This window comes from Mus caroli, unplaced genomic scaffold (assembly GCF_978045245.1).
Source record: "Mus caroli unplaced genomic scaffold, Mus_caroli_1 scaffold_19, whole genome shotgun sequence".
Lineage (NCBI taxonomy): Eukaryota > Metazoa > Chordata > Mammalia > Rodentia > Muridae > Mus > Mus caroli.
In genome coordinates, this window is record NW_028227274.1 from 87,627,565 (window position 1) to 87,649,474 (window position 21,910).

At 36.8% G+C, this 21,910-nt stretch overlaps 1 protein-coding gene across 1 annotated transcript in view; it reads right to left on the minus strand.

Moving 5' to 3' along the window:
- The window catches only part of Dok6 (docking protein 6), a 456,129-nt gene that overhangs the window by 324,368 nt on the left and 109,851 nt on the right, over nucleotides 1–21,910 (minus strand). The window lies entirely within an intron of this gene.

The following is a 21,910-nucleotide window of genomic DNA, read 5'->3' on the forward strand; positions in this document are numbered from 1 at the left end:
AGGAAACTCTAAGAGGGGGTTGAAAGAGTGTAAGAGTCAGAAGTGATTGGTTAAAGACACGAGGAGAACAAGGCCCACTAAATCAACTGAGCAAGGCTCATATGGACTCAGAGAAAGAAGCAACAAGGCCAAGGCCAACAGGAATTTTCAACAAGTCCTCTGTGCATATATTATAACATCCAGTTTAATATTTTATGAGAAAATTATTAATTATATATATATATATATATATATATATATATATATATTGAGACAGGGTTTCTCTATATAGCTCTGGCTGTCCTGGAACTCACTTTGTAGACCAGGCTGGCCTCGAACTCAGAAATTTGTCTGCCTCTGCCTCCAGAGTGCTGGGATTAAAGGCATGAGCCACCATGCCCAGTTTATTAATAATATATTTAAATTACATGTTAATAATCACATATGTGAAGGGATAGCTAAAACATGCCATTTGAGGGATCATATAGAAACCCACTACAGCAAAAGTTTCCAAAAAGATAATTGTTTTTAAAAGAAATCTAAATAAAATTTTCAAATAACTAGACATCTTTCATGATCAAATGAAGCTTTCTGTACAAAGAATGGGTCATAGCTTATCAAATGGTTGGCCAAAGGAGCCCATGGAAACCCTCAAACAATACAAATCATTGCCAAGGACTTTATTGTGGAGGACAAGATTGCCTTCCACAATCTGATAGTAAGGCTCTTTTGCTGATTAAAAAAAAAAAGAACTCACATGATATGTACACACTGATAAGTGGATATTAGCCCAGAAACTTAGTATACCCGAGATATAAGAGACAATTTGTAAAACACATGAAACTGAAGAAGAACGAAGACCAAAGTGTGGACACTTTGCCCCTTCTTAGAATTGGAAACAATCACCCATGGAAGGAGTTACAGAGACAAAGTTTGGAGCTGAGACAAAAGAATGGACCATCTAGAGACTGCCATATCCAGGGATCCATCCCATAATTAGCCTCCAAACGATGACACCATTGCATACACTAGCAAGCGTTTGCTGAAAGAACCCTGATATAGCTGTCTCTTGTGAGACTAGGCCGAGGCCTAGCAAACACAGAAGTGGATGCTCACATTCAGCTATTGGATGGATCACAGGGCCCCCAATGGAGGAGCTAGAGAAAGTATCCAAGGAGCTAAAGAGATCTGCAACCCTGTAGGTGCAACAACATTATGAACTAACCAGTACCCCGGAGCTTTTGACTCTAGCTGCATATGTATTAAAAGATGGCCTAGTTGGCCATCACTAGAAAGAGAGGCCCATTGGGTATGCAAACTTTATATGCCCCAGTACAGGGGAACGCCAGGGCCAAAAAATGGGAATGGGTGGGTAAGGGAGTGGGGGGGGGGAGTTATGGGGGACTTTTGGGATAGCATTGGAAATGTAATTGAAGCCGGGCGTGGTGGTGCACGCCTTTAATCCCAGCACTCGGGAGGCAGAGGCAGGCGGATTTCTGAGTTCGAGGCCAGCCTGGTCTACAGAGTGAGTTCCAGGACAGCCAGGTCTATACAGAGAAACCCTGTCTCGAAAAAAAAGAAAAAAACTGAAAGAAGGAAATGTAATTGAGAAAAATACGTAATAAAAAAATATTTAAAAAAGAGTGTGGTTTGTATTCCCAATAAAATTCAGGTGAAGAGAATTTTCCATTTATGAGTGATTATTAATTGGAGATAGCTTCTGTGATAGGGATTGGGCCTTGTGTCCATTTCTCTCAGTGCTGGTTCCTATTCTGGCTCTGTCTCATGCAGGCCCTCTGGGTGCTGCCTTAGTCTCTATGAGGCATACTTGAATCTTTCCTGTTGTATTTAGATGGGTTTATTTCTTTGGTGTCCTCCATTCCCTCTGACTCTTAAGATCTTTCCTACCTTTTCAATTCCCTGAGCTCTAAGGAGAGGGATTTGATAGTGACATGCATTTAGAACTGGTATCTCTCTGTATATTTTCTGGCTGTGGTTCTGTATTTATTCCCATTTATTCACTTTACATCCTGCTCACTGCCGCCTTCCTGGTCACGCCATCCCACAAGCATTTCCCCATCTCCCCTCCCCTTCTCCTATGAGTGGAAGAGGAATTCCCTGGTTATCTCTCCACCCTAGGAAATCAATTCTCTGGCAGGCTAGGCCCTTCCTCTCCCACTGAGGCCAGACAAGGCAGTCCAGCTAGAAGACCACACCCCAGAAACAGGCAACAGCTTTTGGGATCGCCCCTGCTCCAGTTACTCAGGAACTACATAAAGACCAAGCTGCACATCTGCTACATATGTATGGGAAAGTCTAGGTCCAGCCCGTGTGTGTTCTTTGGTTGGTAGTTCAGACTCTGGGAGCCCCAAGATTCCATGTTCGTTGATTCTGTTGGCCTTCCTATGGAGTTCCTGTCTGCTTTCAGGCTGCAATTCTTCCCCCTATTCGTCCATAAGAGTCCCTAATCTCCATCCACTCTTTGGCTGTGTGTGTTTGTATCTGTCTGAGTCAGCTGCTGGGTAGAGCCTCTCAGAGGCTCAGTAAACATGTTCCTGTTTGCAAGCATAACAGAGTATCATTAATACCGTTAGGGATTGGTGCTTGCCAATGGGATGGGTCTCAAGTCTACAAGAAATGCAAGCACAAGGGTTGGAGCAGAAACTTGGGAATGGCCAACCAATAACCAGTTACAAACCACTCCTTTATTTATTTATTTTTGGTTTATTGAGACAGGGTTTCTCTGTATAGCCATGGCTGTCCTGAAATGCACTTTGTAAACCAAGCTGGCCTCGAACTCAGAAATTCACCTGCCTCTGCCCTCCCAAGTGCTGGGATTAAAGGCATGGGCCACCATTGCCAGGTTACAAACCACTCCTAAGGGCAGACCCATGCTCAGTAATAGATGGTCAATACAAAGTTGGTCAGTTGTATCTTTGGAAGTTCTTTGCCTTGTACTACTTTGTTCCACCATTTCACTTTTTCTTTTTCTTTTTTAATCTTACAGGACCTGTGTGTGCATGCATGTGTGTGTGTATGTGTATCTATAATTTTCAGTTTTGTGTTTTTATGGAATTTCTGTAGTACAAAGGTGTGTTTTTCAGTGTCATCTTGTGTTTCTTGTACATTTTTTTAGTGTTTTTTCTTCTCTTTGTTGGTTCTATTCTGTATTGGATTTCTTTATTTTATAATTATTATTTGGGTATCGATTTTCTTTTGTTTTCCATTTTTAATTAGATATGTTCTTTATTTACATTTCAAATATCCCCTTTCTTGTTTTCCCCTCTGAAAACCCCCTACCCCTATGTCGTCTCCCCTCCCCCTGCTCACCAACACACCCACTCCCTCTTCCTGGTCCTGGCATTCCCCTACACTGGGGCATAAAGCCTTTACAGGACCAAGGGCCTCTCCTCCCGTTGATGACCTACTAGGCCATCCTCTGCTACATATGCAACTGGAGCTATGAGTCCCACCATGTGTACTGTTTGGTCCCTGCGAGCTCTGGGGGGTACTGGGTAGTTCATATTATTGTTCCTCTTATGGGACTGCAAACCCCTTCAGCTCCTTGGTTTCTTTCTCTAGCTCCTTCATTTGGGACCCTGAACACAGGGTATCTATTTTCTAAGGATGGACAGAGAGGGTATGGACTCAGAGGGAAAGATAGGAGATAGGAGAGGGAAAGATAGGAGGATCTCAGAGGAGTTGTAAAGTAGAAATATAATCAGAATATAATGTATCAATGAAAATATAAAAATTATAATAATTATTTACTGTATCACAAAATGTACATAATTTTCCAACTCCAAATAACACTGCTTATTTTTTTCATGTACTTATTTATTGGTTTTTAAAACAAGGTGTTTATAATCCTAAGGTAGTCTCAAACTTGTCATGTAGCCTTGAAGTCCTAAACTTCCATTTCACATGTTCAGGGAGTAGACATGTGTACCTGACTATCACTAACATGTAAAAGCTCTATTTAAAAAAAAAAGAAAAGAATTTTTCGCAAAATTATGTCACTCTCTTAAACTGTTATGTTTAACAGAGATGTATGCATAATAAGCCTTACATAAAATTATAGAGCCACAGAAATATATAAATGAGAAAAGCAAACTATATCAATTCTTTTATATGCCTTTTCTCTTACATGTTTGTGTATAGTGTATGTAGTATACATACATGCACATACATCTTTTTATTCAAGTATTGTCTCCACAATATTTTTATTTAAAAGGGCATTTTATTTAGTCTTTGTGTTTGTTTGTTTGTATTTTTTTGTTTATTCAGGATAGGGTTTTTCTGTATAACCCTGGCTGTCCTAGAATTTGATCTGTAGACCAGGCTGGCTATGAACTAAGAGATACACCTTCCTTTGCCTCCCAAGTGCTGGGATTACAGGTGTGTATCACCACTGCCTGGCTGGCATTTTATTCTCAAGAAGGCCATTTTGTGTTGTAGCAGTAAAGCACATGAATCTTTTAAAACAAAATAACCTCAGTGATAAAGATCACACTGTAGACTTCCATGCTATAAAATATCCCAAGTAAGCAGCATAGCTAAGAAAAACTCCAAAAACAAAGTTAAGAAAGAAAAGACAACGAAAGAACAAAGAAAAACATTTAATTATCAGATTCCCTAATAGTCAATAAACACCCCATAAGTTTGGCTAGATCTCTTAGCCAGCAAACTGTCTGGGGATCAGAATGTCTCTTTCTTCTGCCATAAGCTATTGGGTTTCAGATGCATGTCACCTCCCTGGCATTTACTTAGGTATTGGGGGTTCTACCTCAAGTCCTCACATTTATGTTGCAAGCACTTTACTGACTAAACAATTTCCCCAGTTACCAAAAACACTTTCTGCTGTAATGAATGTGACTGAAGAAATAAGCAAGGTCTGAGAGGTTCAGAAGTTAGGAGTGCTTGCCTCTCTTGCAGAGGACTAGAGTTTATTTCTAGCACCCATGTTCTCTGGCTCACAGTTGTTGTAGTACACAATTTCATATGGGAAAATATATTTAAAATATCATCTTTATCCCATACAAATTCAAAACCCAATGCAATTTAATGAAAATCTGAAATTGTATCAAAACTTGAAAATATACAGTATAAATGCTTACAAGTACATATATAAATATGTGGAAAAAGTAGAAAATAGACCATTCTTAAAATCAGAAAGTGTTTTTCACAAATGCAATCTTGAATCATTGTGACTCCCTGACTTCTCTAAGCCTTATTATATATGTGTGTGTGTGTGTGTGTGTATATGTATATGTGTGTGTATGTGTATGTGTATGTGTATGTGTATGTGTATGTGTATGTGTATGTGTATGTATATGTATATGTATATGTATATGTATATTTCTCTGGTTATAGATACATTTTGATTCTTTTTTGTTTTGTTTCATTAATCATTTTAATCATTTACATTTCACCCACATTTGAGGGATGGGGCCACATACCACTCTCATAATTGTTAACCTAGAAATGCTCCTGTCCAAAGGAAAGACAGAGACAAAAAACGGAACAGAGACTGAAGGAAAGGACATCAAGAGACCAGCCCACCTAGGGGTCCATCTCATCTGCAAACACAAAACCTTGCCACTACTGCTAATACCAAGAAGTGCTTGTTGACAGGAGCCCAGTACTGCTGTTCCCTCAGAGGTTCTACCAGCACCTGACCAACACAGATGCAGATACTCATAGCCAACCACTGAACTGAGCCTGGGGACCCCAATGGAAGAGCTAGAGGAAGGACTGAAGTACCTGAAGGGGATTGCAACGCCATATAAATAACAATGTCAACTAACAGGAACACCCAAAGCTCACAGAGACTAAGCCACCAACCAAAGAGTATACATGAAGGTATCCATGGCTCCAGATACATAGGTAGCAGAGGATGGCCTCATCTGATATCAATGGGAGGGGAGGCCCTTGGTCCTGTGGATGTTTGATGCTCAAGAGAAGAATGCTAAAGCAGTGAGGCAGGAGTGGGTGAGTGGGTAGAGGTGCACCCTCATAAAGGCAAAGGGTGAGGGGAGAGAAGGGGCATGAGATGTGGGACTTGTGAAGGAGGATTACATTTTGATTCTTTACTAGTTCCCTTTTCTTTTTCTATAAATAGTATACTTATATTATTTTAGTCTTTTTCTACTTTGGTGTATGTTAGTAAAATTTCTTAGATTGCCTAACTAGCTTCTGAAATTCGTTGATCCACTCAGTATGGGTGACTGATTTAGTAACATGCATGGTCAGTGCCCACATGAAATACACTTCTGTTTCTTTTCATTTCTATTAAATATTCTGGAATTTCATATTAAGAAATGTTGCCCTGGTAACTTCTCAGATAATTGTCTGTTTTATAGCTTCTTTGACTCTAACATAATTTATATACTGGGAGTATCTGTCCTAGAAGAAGTAGGTGGCCAATGCAAACTAGACACCATGTTTGTTTATTTTTGTTCATATTTGAGAAAAGAATATGAAATATGGTGGATAGGGAAGTGAGAGAGGATCTAGGAGGAGTAGGGAGAAGAAAAAGAACATGTTCAAAATAATCTATATATACGGAATAACATCCTCAAAGAATAAGTAAAAAAAAAACTTTTGGAAAAGATTATAAGAAAAAGAGAATATCAAGAACCATACTGTGGGGATTTTGAGGGCATGGATATCTTTGTAGCCTCACAAGAGGTCAGTTATAAGTAGCTGATGTTTTTCACCTTAAACATGAAGAGGGTTTGAAAGATATGAACTGACATCTTAAAGGATGACTGACTTCAAATGCATGAAATATCTAAAATAAAACATCTTACACAAGCCTTTTTTTACACAGAAAAGTAAATCAATTTATGGAAAGTACTCAATGTTTCGTTCCTTCTTAATATTTTATTTCAGTTATTTTCACACACTTAATTTTGTTCCTGCCTTAAAACAGCATCAGCTTGTTTGGAACTCCACAATTAGATGAGAGAGCTTTGTGTTTGTCTTAACATTATTTTGGTGCTATGATTTAACCTGACTTTTCCTGGGTCAGCATTCTGGGCACCACTGCATGTATAGCAGCTGTGACCTCAAAATCTCAATATCAATAACTGTCATTATACATTCATTTACCCCCACTGTCCTAATAGATTTGCAAATATTAACGTAGTTAAAAATGTGCCTCACAATAATATGGCAATATAATTATTCAGTTTATAGGATAGGCTCTTTCATAAAACTGTCTAATACCAATGCTTGGTAGAATATTTATTGTTGATCCTTAAAAGTGACTTTCTCTGGTTTATATTTCATTCTAAATTATTCTATATTCTACCATCAAAATAATCTTTTCAGATTTCTTGGTGTATGAGAAGATTTCAGTGTACTAATAAAATAATTAAAATTGTGTAATTCTAATACTAATATATAAGGCATACCATGTATCCAGATACTTACTTACTTGTGGCAATATCTCTCCTCTTGTTTATACATAAGAAAATTTCTGTGTCTCAGATGAACTACCCAACATCCTCTTTATGCTTTCTTTGTGTCCTGACTTTGATCAAGATGATTTTTTTAATACTATACTAGTGATATAGTAATCTCATGGAAGAACTCTTTGTGGTGGTCTTTGTTTCCTGAGCATTGCAATGCCTCTATTGCCTATATTTTATGGTATTATTGTCAACATAACAAGTACTGTGTCTATCTTATTTTAACACATCAGTATATTGAAAGATTATTTCTCCTATTAAAGTCTTTGGCCATTGACTATAGGTTTCTATGTCAGTTTGTCTCACAATATAATCACACAGAGCTTTAATGTATATGGGTATAAAGCATGGGTATATGCATTATATTTCTTAAATATCAGTAACTATTGTTCCCATTCTACTGTTCAAGGTCAAGTTTAGCTCATGAAAAATTTACCTCTTAGTTTTAATAAAAATATATTTCATTAAGCCTGAAATTGACTAAAACTATTGACTATAATAATGTATTCAAAATATATGGATAATTTAAGTCTTTAATCCCTGAATGGCATCTATTGCTACCTTTTATTTTATATTCTTACATATTTAGTCATTATGAAGAGTATCAATTCTTCTATGACAAACAAAAAGACATTTCTTCTTAGAAATTATGTCAGATCAGAAAAACAAGTTACATCAGGTTGCAATTTCAGAGGCTTAACTTATAATTGGAATTGCATGGTAAATATATGTTGACATCGTGCAAAGTATAACAGCAGAGAATGAAATGTATATTGTATTCAAGGGGAAGGGAGAACTATTGAGCTTCATGATGGAATAAGATGTGGATGGAAAACAAATATATATATATATATATATATATATATATATTTAATACATACACACAAAATGGAGTGAAGGAGATAAATGATTATGAAGAAATCTGAGAAATATCTCTACAAACTAGGAACTGAAACATACTATGATTAAAAGAACTTTGATGTAGAGGAGGCTCTAGAAACCAACTCAAAAAGATGACAGACTTCTGAAAACTCCTGTTGCAGACCACAGAAGCCAATGAATACCCAGCTCAAGAGAAATGGCACTATTAGACCTTTACAGACCTTAGCTGTAGTCTAACTACTTACATTTTCCACCATTCTTTTCTCATTTATCATGAATGAAGATTCTCATATATCAAAGTAACATCTATTCTCAAAATCCAGTTGTTCTAGCCAAAAGGACAGTTGGGATAAAGTCCATCTACCTTTGATTTCAATAAAACAAGTATAAGCCTGTAACGTAAGATTTTTCATATGTCACAATCATAAAGTATCAAATTGAACATGACAGTTTTATTTTAAATCCCTGCTTAGATTCAAATGCTTTTTGAAAATCCTTCAATCATTCCTTTAGAAAAAAAAATTCACATATGGAAAGCGTTCTAAGGAGCTTATTTTTACCAAGAGTCATATTTCTGATCCACTGAAGACTTGTTGGACAATTCTTTTAAGACATGGTGTTATAAAAATTATTAAAGCAGGGAGAATGCCCTCTCTACAAGAGATTTTAAAAGGATCTTGATCAAATAACTACTAAAACTAACTTTAAAATATATTCTCTAGAAGGAGTTAACAAATTATCCCTTGGTCCAAAACAGAAAATTAAAACAGGGCACAATGGACATTTGTATGAAATTCATACATAGTTATACATAGAAGGATGAATCATTTCTTATTAATCTTACTCATGTTTTCAACAGTTGATGGAATACAAATGATAAATGAACTGAATATATAATCAGTTAAATAAATTTTCATAGAGCATGTTCTGTGACATGCTTGGCATTCTGCAGACTTTGCAGTGAACACAGCAGAGCAGCATGCAAACATAATTTCAAATAACACTAGAAAGATTAGGACAATGATCTTCTCATGATGAGAACATTTTTATCTCTCTGTGCTAAGGCAAATTTCTTGATATAGACTAATCAAAGCTTATATAGACACATGTGAGATCTGATTTAGTCTCCAATACTAAAGCAAAAAAAAATAGAATCTAAAGCTCAGGTATTCATAAATTAAAATACTAAAATCCTAGAGGATAATTTAATCTTACATGGTTAAAGAGACAGTCATGGAAGGCACAAACCAAAGGACTCCAATGCACAAAGGAGTCAGAGACATATGGTTAAAATTTTCTTCATTTGGTGTTAATGTGTATATTGTTGTCACAGTGGTGATTAGATTAAGATACACTAAATTTAGCCTTTGTTCAATAACAAGAACTGAATATCTAATTTTGTCACATTTCATTATTATTGTTTTGATTTTGATTTTTCTTTGTGGACAAGGTCTCCCTATGTAGCCTTAGCTGACCTAGAACTTTTACAGAAGCCAGACATACCTATACTCTTTAATGTCTCTGACTCCTTTGTGTATTGGAGTCCTTTGGTTTGTGCCTTCCATGACTGTCTCTAATCCTGTATACATTAAGATAACAACCATGTGCTTGCCATGCATTCCATGCCTGCCTCTGACTCCTGTGTACATAAGGGTAACAACTATACACCTTCCATGCCTGTCATTGACCCCTGTATACATTAAGATAACAGCCATGCATATTCCATGCCTATATCAGACACCTGTGTACATTAGGGTAGCAATCATGCACCTTCCATTCCTGCCTCTGACTCTGTACATAGGGTAACAGCCAACCATATTCCATGCCTGTATCTGACACCTGTGTACATTAGGGTAACAACCATGTACCTTCCATGCCTGACTCAGCACCCACCCTGACTTATTCATCATTCTTATAAAATGAGGAAGTTAACTATTCAAAATTTCTCAAAAACAAAAAGTAACATGATATATTGTAAATGTGTCAATAATGAACTACAAAATTTATATCTCCATTTGTATAATCCATTGATTGTTTTAATAAAATGAGGACATTTTTATAATTGTAGGATTTTCAACTTATAAATATAGACATAATGGAAAACTTGACCCAGATTAATTTAACCAATGAGAATTTACAAAATTACTAAATCAATCAGTATTTCATATAGCTTAGTTACAGATATATGAAAAGATTTTATCTTATACAGGACAGAGATATTTAGTAAAAGACATGCTTAAGAACAAAGCATTCGGTATACTGTACAGCTGAGAGTGTGGAATACAGAAGCTAACAGTTTCTGGGACCGGTGGGAGCCACAGAGCTTCTAAGGCAGCCCCCTTTTCGGGCGCCAGATATCCGGCCACTTTCCAGGCCAGATGATAGGGGTCCGCTTGGCCCGGAAGCACTTTGCCTGAGCATCTGCAGCAGACATCTTGGTTCCGGGACTCCTCCAAGAGTATTCTGCACAGGTGAGAGTGTGGAATACAGAAGCTAACAGCTTCTGGGACAGGCCAAAGCAAATCAGCTTCGGGGACAGGTCCTGTTTTGGGCCTTCATCTTTGGCCAGGAGGAAGGTCCTAACGCCAGATATCTGTGCACCTTCCCTGTAAGAGGAGCTTACCTGCAGAGAGTGCTCTGACCACTGAAACTCAGAGGAGAGAGCTAGTCTCCCAGGTCTGCTGATAGAGGCTAACAGAATCACCTGAGGAACAAGCTCTAACCAGAGACAACTAAATCAACTAACTCCAGAGATTACCAGATGGCGAAAGGTAAACTTAAGAATCTTACTAACAGAAACCAAGACTACTCACCATCACCAGAACCCAGCACTCCCACCTCACCCAGTTCAGGGCACTCCAACACACCCGAAAAGCTAGACCCAGATTTAAAAGCATATCTCATGATGATGTTAGAGGACATCAAGAAGGACTTTAATAACTCACTCAAAGAAATACAGGAGAACACTGCTAAACAGGTAGAAGATCTTAATGAGGAAGCACAAAAATCCCTTAAAGAATTACAGGAAAACACTACCAAACAGGTGATGGAATTGAATAAAACCATCCAAGACCTAAAAAGTGAAGTAGACACAATAAAGAAAACCCAAAGTGAGGCAATGCTGGAGATAGAAAACCTAGGAAAGAAATCTGTAACCATAGATGCGAGCATCAGCAACAGAATACAAGAGATGGAAGAGAGAATCTCAGGTGCAGAAGATTCCATAGAGAACATTGGCACAACAATCAAAGAAAATACAAAATGCAAAAAGATCCTAACTCAAAACATCCAGGAAATCCAGGACACAATGAGAAGAACAAACCTAAGGATAATAGGAGTAGATGAGAATGAAGATTTTCAACTCAAAGGGCCTGAGATATCTTCCACAAAATTATAGAAGAAAACTTCCCAAACCTAAAGAAAGAGATGCCCATGAACATACAAGAAGCCTACAGAACCCCAAATAGACTGGACCAGAAAAGAAATTCCTCCCAACACATAATAATCAGAACAACAAATGCACTAAATAAAGATAGAATATTGAAAGTAGTAAGGGAAAAGGGTCAAGTAACATATAAAGGCAAGCCTATCAGAATTACACCAGATTTTTCACCAGAGACTATGAAAGTAAGAAGAGCTTGGACAGATGTTATACAGACACTAAGAGGACACAAATGCCAACCCAGGATACTATACCCAGCCAAACTTTCAATTACCTTAGATGGAGAAAAAAAAAGTATTCCATGACAGAACCAAATTCACACATTATCTTATCACGAATCCAGCCCTTCAAAGGATAATAACAGAAAAAAACCAATACAAGGATGGAAACCACGTCCTAGAAAAATCAAGAAGGTAATCCCTCAACAAACCTAAAATAAGACAGCCACAAGAACAGAATGCCAACTTTAACAACAAAAATAATAGGAAGCAACAATTACTTTGGCTTAATATCTCTTAATATCAATGGACTCAACTCCCCAATCAAAAGACATAGACTAATAGACTGGCTACACAAACAGGACCCAACATTTTGCTGCTTACAGGAAACCCATGGCAGGGAAAAAGAAAGACACTACCACAGAATGAAAGGCGGGAAAACAATTTTCCAAGCAAATGGTCTGAAGAAAAAAGATGAGGTAGCCATTTTAATATCGAATAAAATCGACTTTCAACTCAAAGTCATCAAAAAAGAAAAGGAGGGGCACTTCATACTCATCAAAGATAAAATCTTCCAAGAGAAACTCTCAATTCTGAATATCTATGCTCCAAATACAAGGGCAGCCACATTCATTAAAGAAATTTTAGTAAAGCACACATTGCACCTCACACAATAATAGTGGGGGACTTAAACACACCACTTTCACCAATGGACAGATCATGGAAACAGAAACTAAACAGGGACACAGTGAAACTAACAGAAGTTATGAAACAAATGGACTTAACAGATATCAACAGAACATTCTATCCTTAAAACAAAATGATATACATTCTTCTCAGCACCTCAGGGTACCTTCTCCAAAATTGACCACATAATTGGACACAAAACAAGCCTCAACAGATACAAAAATATTGAAAATGTCCCATGCATCCTATCAGATCACCATGGACTAAGGCTGATCTTCAATAGCAAAATAAATAATAGAAAGTCAACATTCACGTGGAAACTGAACAACACTCTCCTCAGTGATACCTTGGTCAAGGAAGGAATAAAGAAAGAAATTAAGGACTTTTTGGAGTTTAATGGAATGAAGCCACAACATACCCAAACTTATGGGACACAATGAAAGCATTTCTAAGAGGAAAACTCATAGCTCTGAGTGACTCCAAAAAGAAACTAGAGAGAGCACACAGTAGCAGCTTGACAACACACCTAAAAGCTCTAGAAGAAAAGGAGTCAAATTCACCCAAGAGGAGTAGAGAGCAGGAAATAATCAAACTCAGGGGCGAAATCAACCAACTGGAAACAAGAAGAACTATTCAAAGAATCAACCAATCAAGGAGCTGGTTCTTTGAAAAAATCAACAAGATAGATAAACCCTTAGCCAGACTCACTAGAGGGCACAGGGAAAGCATCCTAATTAGCAAAATCAGAAATGAAAAGGGAGACATATCAACAGATCCTGAAGAAATCCAAAACAACATCAGATCCCTCTACAAAGGGCTATACTCAACAAAACTGGAGAACCTGGATGAAATAGATAAGTTTCTAGACAGATAGCAGGTACCAAATTTAAATCAAGATCAGGTTAATGATCTTAACAGTCCTATTTCCCCTAAAAAAATAGAAGCAGTGATTAATTGTCTCCAAACCAAAGAAAGCCCAGGACCAGAGGGGATTAGTTCAGAGTTCTATCAGACGTTCAAAGAAGATCTAATCCCAGTTCTTCACAAACTATTCCACAAAATAGAAACAGAAGGTACTCTACCCAACTCATTCTATGAAGCCACAATTACTGATACCTAAACCACAAAAAGACCCAACAAAGATAGAGAACTTCAGACCAATTTCCCTTATGAATATCGATGCAAAAATACTTGATAAAATTCTCACTAACAGAATCCAAGAACACATCAAAACAATCATCCATCCTGAGCAAGTTGGTTTCATCCCAGGGATGCAGGGATGGTTCAATATATGGAAATCCATCAACGTAATTCAGTATATAAACAAACTCAAAGACAAAACCCACATGATCATCTCCTTAGATGTGGAAAAAGCATTCGACAAGATCCAACACCCATTCATGATAAAAGTCTTGGAAAGATCAGGAATTCAAGGCCCATACCTTAACATGATAAAAGCAATGTACAGCAAACTAGTAGCCAACATCAAAGTAAATGGTGAGAAGCTAGAAGCAATCCCAATAAAATCAGGGACTAGACAAGGCTGCCCACTTTCTCCCTACCTATTCAACATTGTACTTGAAGTCCTAGCCAGAGCAATTCGACAACAAAAGGAGATCAAGGGGATACAAATTGGAAAGGAAGAAGTCAAAATATCACTTTTTGCAGATGATATGATAGTATATATAAGTGACCCTAAAAATTCTATCAGAGAACTCCTAAGCCTGATAAACAGCTTCAATGAAGTACCTGGATATAAAGTTAACTCAAACAAGTCAATGGCCTTTCTGTACACAAAGGATAAACAGGCTGAGAAAGAAATTAGGAAAACAAAACACTTCTCAATAGTCACAAATATAAAATACCTTGGAGTGACTCTCACTAAGGAAATGAAAGATCTGTATGATAAGAACTTCAAGTCTCTGAAGAAAGAAATTATAGAAGATCTCAGAAGATGGAAAGATCTCCCATGCTCATGGATTGGCAGGATCAACATTGTAAAATGGCTGTCTTGCCAAAAGCAATCTACAGATTCAATGCAATCCCCATCAAAACTCCAACTCAATTCTTCAACGAATTAGAAAGGGCAATCTACAAATTCATCTGGAATAACAAAAAACGTAGGATAGCAAATACTCTTCTCAAGGATAAAAGAACCTCTGGCGGAATCACCATGCCTGACCTAAAGCTGTACTACAGAACAATTGTGATAAAAACTGCATGGTACTGGTATAGTGACAGACAAGTAAACCAATGAAATAGAATTGAAGACCCAGAAATGAACCCATATACCTATGGTCACTTGATCTTTGACAAAGGAGCAAAAACCATACAGTGGGAAAAAGCATTTTCAACAAATGGTGCTGGCACAACTGGCAGTTATCATGTAGAAGAATGTGAATTGATCCATTCCTCTCTCCTTGTACTAAGGTCAAATCTAAGTGGATTAACGAACTCCACATAAAACCAGAGACACTGAAACTTATAGAGGAGAAAGTAGGGAAAATCCTCGAAGATATGGGTACAGGTGGTAAATTCCTGAATAGAACAGCAATGGCTTGTGCTGTAAGATCTAGAATTGACAAATGGGGCCTCATAAAATTGCAAAGCTCCCAAATTCTAAGAAGGGGCAGGAATCCATCCCATAATCAGCTTCCAAACGCTGACACCATTGCATACACTAGCAAGATTTTGCTGAAAGGACCCAGATATAGCTGTCTGTTGTGAGACTATGCTGGGGCCTAACAAATACAGAAGTGGATGCTCACAGTCAGCTATTGGATGGATCACAGGGCTCCCAATGGAGGAGCTAGAGAAAGGACACAAGGAGCTAAAGGGATCTGCAACCCTATAGGTGGAACAACATTATGAACATTATGAACTAACCAGTACTGCTGAGCTTTTGACTCTAGCTGCATATGTATCAAAAGATGGCCTAGTCAACCACCACTGGAAAGAGAGGCCCATTGGACAAGCAAACTTTACATGCCCCAGTACAGGGGAACGCCAGGGCCAAAAAAATGGGAATGGGTGGGTAGTGTGGTGGGGGGAGGGTATGGGGGACTTTGGGGATAGCTTTGGAAATGTAATTGAGGAAAATAGGTAAAAAAGAAATAAAAAATTTTTAAAAAATTGCAAAGCTTTTGCAAGGCAAAAGACACTGTCAATAAGACAAAAAGGCCACCAACAGATTTGGAAAGCATCTTTACCTATCCTAAATCAGATAGAGGACTAATATCCAATATATTTAAAAACTCAAGAAGGTAGACTCCAGAAAAATCAAATAACCCCATTAAAAATGGGGCTCAGAGCTAAACAAACAATTCTCAACTGAGGAATACTGAATGGCTGAGAACCACCTGAAAAAATGTTTAACATCCTTAATCAGCAGGGAAATGCAAATCAAAACAACCCTGAGATTCCATCTCACACCATTCAGAATAGGTAAGGTCAAAAATTCAGGTGAGAGCAGATGCTGGCGAGGATGTGGAGAAAGAGGAACACTCCTCCATTGTTGGTGGGATTGCAAGCTTGTACAACCACTCTGGAAATCAGTCTGGCGGTTCCTCAGAAAATTGGACATAGTAGTACCTGAGGATCCTGCAATACCTCTCCTGGGCGTATATCCAGAAGATGTTCCAATCGGTAAGTGAGAGATTACTTATAAGAATCGCATAGGGTTAAGGTCCTGGCCTGATAAATATGACATTAATACTGAGCACTATATATTGTCAAAATTATTTACAAAACTATATTCTTAAGGGTTCTATTTACTACATGGTTGACACAGAAGTCAGTTACACATTCTCTTTGAGCAGGTGTGTTTATTATATGAAGAAAATAATGAGCACAAATATTGATTTGTCTTAAAAATCATACACCATTAATCCACTTTTTTTTTTTACAAAGAGGGAGTAGACAAGTTAATAAACAATCAAAGTGCTGTAAAATAGAACTATTTCATAGAAAACCAGCTATATTGGACAGTCAAATATGGAAAAATAATTATCTGTGAAGAAAATGAAATTTTAGAAAAAAGTTATAAAATTACAAATAATAAGTTGCATTTTGATAGATTCATTTTGTTTAAAATTAATTTAAGTTACTGCATGCAGACAATAGAAAGCTTTTGGTGATTTGTATAGCAGAATATAATACAATACCTGAAAAATATGTCATATTCTATATGTCTATTAAGAAGGTAAGGTCAAATCTGAATGCCTTTATCTTAAACATTTTTAAAGAGAAATTCTACTCGTTGTTACACACACACACACACACACACACACACACACACCAAGTATAGTTACATAAATAGACAAACAGTGAATTTCTGGTGATTACACAAGCCTCCATACTGCAAGCAGTTATTTAAAGTTGATATTTTCATTAAATGTTAAAAATTTAATTTATGTTGTAAGATACCTGTAACTGTGGCCAAATACCTGACAACAATCAATTTAAGGAAAAAAGCATTTAACATTTATTTTGACTCTTAGTATATGTGAACACAATCCATCATTGTAAGGAAGCTGTGGGGGAGTTCATGGACTTCTCCCACATCTGTGGAACAGGAAGAAGAAAGAAGAGAATGTGGAGAAGGAGGCAGAGGAAAGGGAGGAGTGAGATTGGATTGTGGCCCTCAAGCTACACAGTCCTCTTTCCTGAAGTGAGGTTAGGCTTATTTAAACAAAGGCAGCCCAGTATCCAAACAAATGAGTCAATAGAATGGATTTTTACATCTGAATCATTACGATTTACAAGTTAATACCCTTTATTAACTGCATTGATAAAAACATTTTCCTACAGTTACCAGGTTAATTATATTTGTGTAATAAGAATAATTTTACTTTCATCCTTTTCAGGGAGATAATGTCTGTTGCCTCATTTTTATTCTGTTTGAGGTGAAAATGTGTTGACATAATGTTACTTGTGACATAGTTTCCATTATAGATGACATGACAAGCAACAATAAAAGTGGGTTTTCAAGGCAAATGAGGATAAAATTGAAATAGACATAAAGGTATCATTAGTATGAAGTTTGAATTAATAATTCCATCATTAAAGAGAAATAATGCATACTCATCAATATTAAATTACATAGTTTACAAATTAAACTGAATCTAAGACAATTGTTCTATAATGCAGAGGACTTAATATTTTGTTTCACTTATTTCTGGAGTGGAGTAAGATGTTCAGTTAGTGAACTAAACATACAATATGCTTTTTGGGAACATAGTTGCTTTTATTTATTTCGTTTGAGTGTTAAAACTTGTCACCTTTCAAAATTATTGTCTGTGTTCATTAGTTCCCAAGAGCAAAACCTGAAATTCATGTCCTCCTATGAAACAAGTTTTGTGAAAAAAAAAAAAAAAGCCGAATTTAATAACCACTGCAATTTGACTTTTTTTTTTCTCTTGGGAACCCTTTATTTTCTTTTTTCTTTTCTTTTTAAAAAATTGGATATTTTCTTTAGTTACATTTTAAATGTTATCCTCTTTCCTGGCTACCCCCGAACCCCTATCCCATCCCCCATCCCTCATCCCCCTCCTTCTATGATGATGTTCCCCCACCCACCCACTTACTCCTGCCTCCCCACCCTCACATTCCCCTACAATGGGGCATCCATCGACTTTTTACAGGACCAAAGGCCTTCCTCCCATTGATGCAGGACATGATCATCCTCTGCTACATGTGCAGCTGGAGCCATGGGTCCCCCCACGTGTACTCTTTGGTTGGTGGTTTACTCCCTGGGAGCTCTTCGGTTTCTGATTGGATGATATTGTAGTTTTTCCTATGGGGTTGTAAACCCCTTCAGCTCCTTCAGTCCTTTCTCTAACTTCTCCATTGGGGACCGAATGCTCAGTCCAATGGTTGGCTGTGAGCATCCACCTCTGATTTTTAAAGCCCTTTTATCCAGAAACATCTTAATATCATGACAAGTAATACACATTTACTGAAAAAAACGCTACCTAATTGATTTAGAAAACTTAACCTAATTTTTTCAATTGCTTTATGTGTGTTCTTGTGATATTGTGTGGGGGTGTATTTCTGTGAGTGTGTATGTGGGGTGTGTGTGTGTGTGTGTGTGTGTGTGTGTGTGTGGTTTAGAAGTTCTGGTTAAACGAATTAATGCATCCAGACTAAAGGATTGATAGGAAAGGGCTCTATTTTTTAGTTTTTTATAAAATGAAGAAAATGTAATTTGTTAGCTTACAGTTAATGTTACACATAGAATAATACAAGTTTGTAGTTTAAAATGGTATCTTGAACCCTGTCAAAGCTTCTTGAAACTCTTCTTCTTTCTTAGGACACTGACCATGAAACCAAGAGAAAGGACCAATGTTCTTTACTCAAATAAAAAAGGCTCTGCTGTCTCATTTTTCTCCTGATATGTATTTTATTTTATTTCCTCTCACATCAGATCCACTCCCTTTCTGTCTCTCATTAGAAAACAAACATATAAGTGTTAATAATAGAATATTATAAGATAAAACAAAAAGAAACACATTGTCATTGGACAAAACAATCAGAAGAAAATGACTCCAAGAGAAGTCATAAGAAATAGAGAAGTACTTGTTTGCTCACTAAGGAATCCCATAAAAGCTCTAAACTGGAAGCCATAGTATATCTGCAAAGGAACAATAGAGCAAAGGGAGAAGAAATAAGTATAAAACCAGAATAAAAATGAAGATAGTAAGATAAATTAAAAAAAAATAGACTGTGAGAACAGGAACCCTGAAGATGCCTTTGAGCTCATTTTCCGTTTGCTATCTACTGTTGCCTATGGCGCCTATGCTTAGGAATAGTTTGTTTCCCCAGTAAGACTCCCTTGAGAAAAGTAAATTTTCATTTGCAAGAGTTTGTCAATTGGAGGGATAGGAGTATGTGCTCACTTTCTCCTTCAGCATTAGCTAGGACCTCATCTGGTACAGACCTCTGCAAGGCCCTGTCTCATTCTCTGTGAGCTTTATAGGAGCTTTGACCATGTTGATTTAGAGGACTTTGTTTTCATCATGTCTCCATTCCTTCGGGCTCTTACACTCTTTCTGCATCCTCTTCTCCAGGAATTCTTGAGCCATGAAAGAGTGATTTAATGGGACATCCCATTTATGGCTGAGTGTTCCAAAATCTATGTCTCTGTCTCTGTCTCTGTCTCTGTCTCTGTCTCTGTCTCTCTCTCCATAATGTCTGACTGTGGTTCTCCGTATTAGTTCCCATCTGCAGCAGAAGGAAGCTTCTCTGATGATAGACAAGCAAGGCACTGATCTATGAATATAACAGAATGTCCTTGGGAGCTATTCATTGCTTATTTTTTTTTGCTTTTATTTTGTTTTATTTTTTAACAATAGTATTCTGTTTTATCTCTGGCTGCTATAAAAGAACCTCAGAGCTTAGGTGCTCAAGCCAGAGCTTCTAAAACCTTTCCCAACTTTCCCACTCACAACTCCTTTTTACCCCTAAAAGTATTACGTGGCCTTATGTATACAAGTTTTAATCAGGCATACAAAGCAAAATATCAACTGTTAATAAATCAGATATATTTATTTAGAGTAATTTTTTGAACATATGCAGTTTTAGCACTTATTTTAAAAGGAAATCTGCATTATCCTGAACCAGATGTACTGAAATGTGACATTTCTCAGCTGAAATTGTGATACTTTGAGATGTAGAACATCTTTATCCATTTTCAAAGTTGATTGATATTATGATTTTATAATCGGTGCTGAAAATATCACTTTATATAAATAGAGAAATTTCAGAAATCATTAGAAATTCTACATTAGTTACATGTAAAACTTCATGAATGTTTTTTACTTTATGACACTGAAGGCAATAACTCAAACAGCAACTCTAAAAGTCTAACATTATAGTACAATGCACTTGGAAGATATACTGCTTACATCCTGATATCCTGAGAAATAATAGGAAAATTGTTTTAGTTTTCTGCAATAAAACTATTGTATTTCTATAAAAGCTGGTAACTTTGTATGTAAAGTAAAAACACTGCAATTTAATAGTCTCCAGTTGGAGCAAGGTGTTTCAAATATTCTTTCCTGCCACTATATGGCAAGAAGACAAGTGAAGTGCAAAGTGTGCATGTGTGTTCAGAAAAAAAATTTACAAGATGTCCTGGAATGGGACAAAGGTGAGTTCTGGATAAAACGCCTCAAACTGTTATGAATGGGGTACAGGTTTAATTTTTATTCATTTCACATTTTAAAACATTTATTGTTACAACATTTTTTAAAAAACGTTACCTATTGATTCTTGAGCAAAAATTTAAAAAGCTGGAACTTAGACAAAAGGGCTTTCATTTTAATTTTCCCAGCTTAGAAGGGTAGGGAGTACAGTCACAGTACAGATATACTTAATTAAATCCTACTTTTATGTCTACAGAAAAATGTTTCCTCACTGTGTACTGCCATGGCAGACAAGAGGAGTTCTGAATAAGAACATTAATTTCTCTATGGAGTTTACATTCAGGATTTCATTTAAACCAACCACCTACCAATGCTACAAATTTCTGTGAGTAAATTAAATGAGAAATGGTTTACACAGACTCCTCTATTTTAATGCTTGGTCTCTGGTTGGTGGCACTGTTTGGTGAGGTTATAGATCTTTTATAAGATGCAGCCTTTCTAGAAGTATGTCTTTAGGAGCTTGCTTTGAGAGTTTATAGCTTCCTTCTCTTCTTTTTGCTTCCTTCAGTCACACCATACATTCTCTGTCATTACTGACAACTCTCAGGAATAATAGGGCACATAACCTCTTTCTGTGAGCTTTTTTGGGGGTCCTGTTATTTTATTTTATTTTTTTTTGACATTTGCTTAGAACCATTTATTTAGTATCATATGACCAAGATTGCAACCCCTTTCACAATTGCACTAAATACTTTTTGAAAAGATTAAGAATTTTCTATAAGTTTGCAATTTTATTTCAAATTCAAACATATTGTTTTTTAGAAATAGTAGTATATTACTGGGAAACTGATGGTTCAGATTATGCCTCTCACAAAGCTACTATGAACTTCTAATCGACATTTTGATTTTTAGCCTTCATCCTTTTCTTTCAATTTCAGACTGACCTTGTTTTCAATCAGTATGAAAATGATGTTGTTTACTTCTTTCATCATTTTGGTCAGTTTGCCTTAGCTATTGAAGTCTTGTCCAACAACAGAATTTATGTTTCTTTAGGAATGAGAAGCACAGATGGAATTTTGTTTA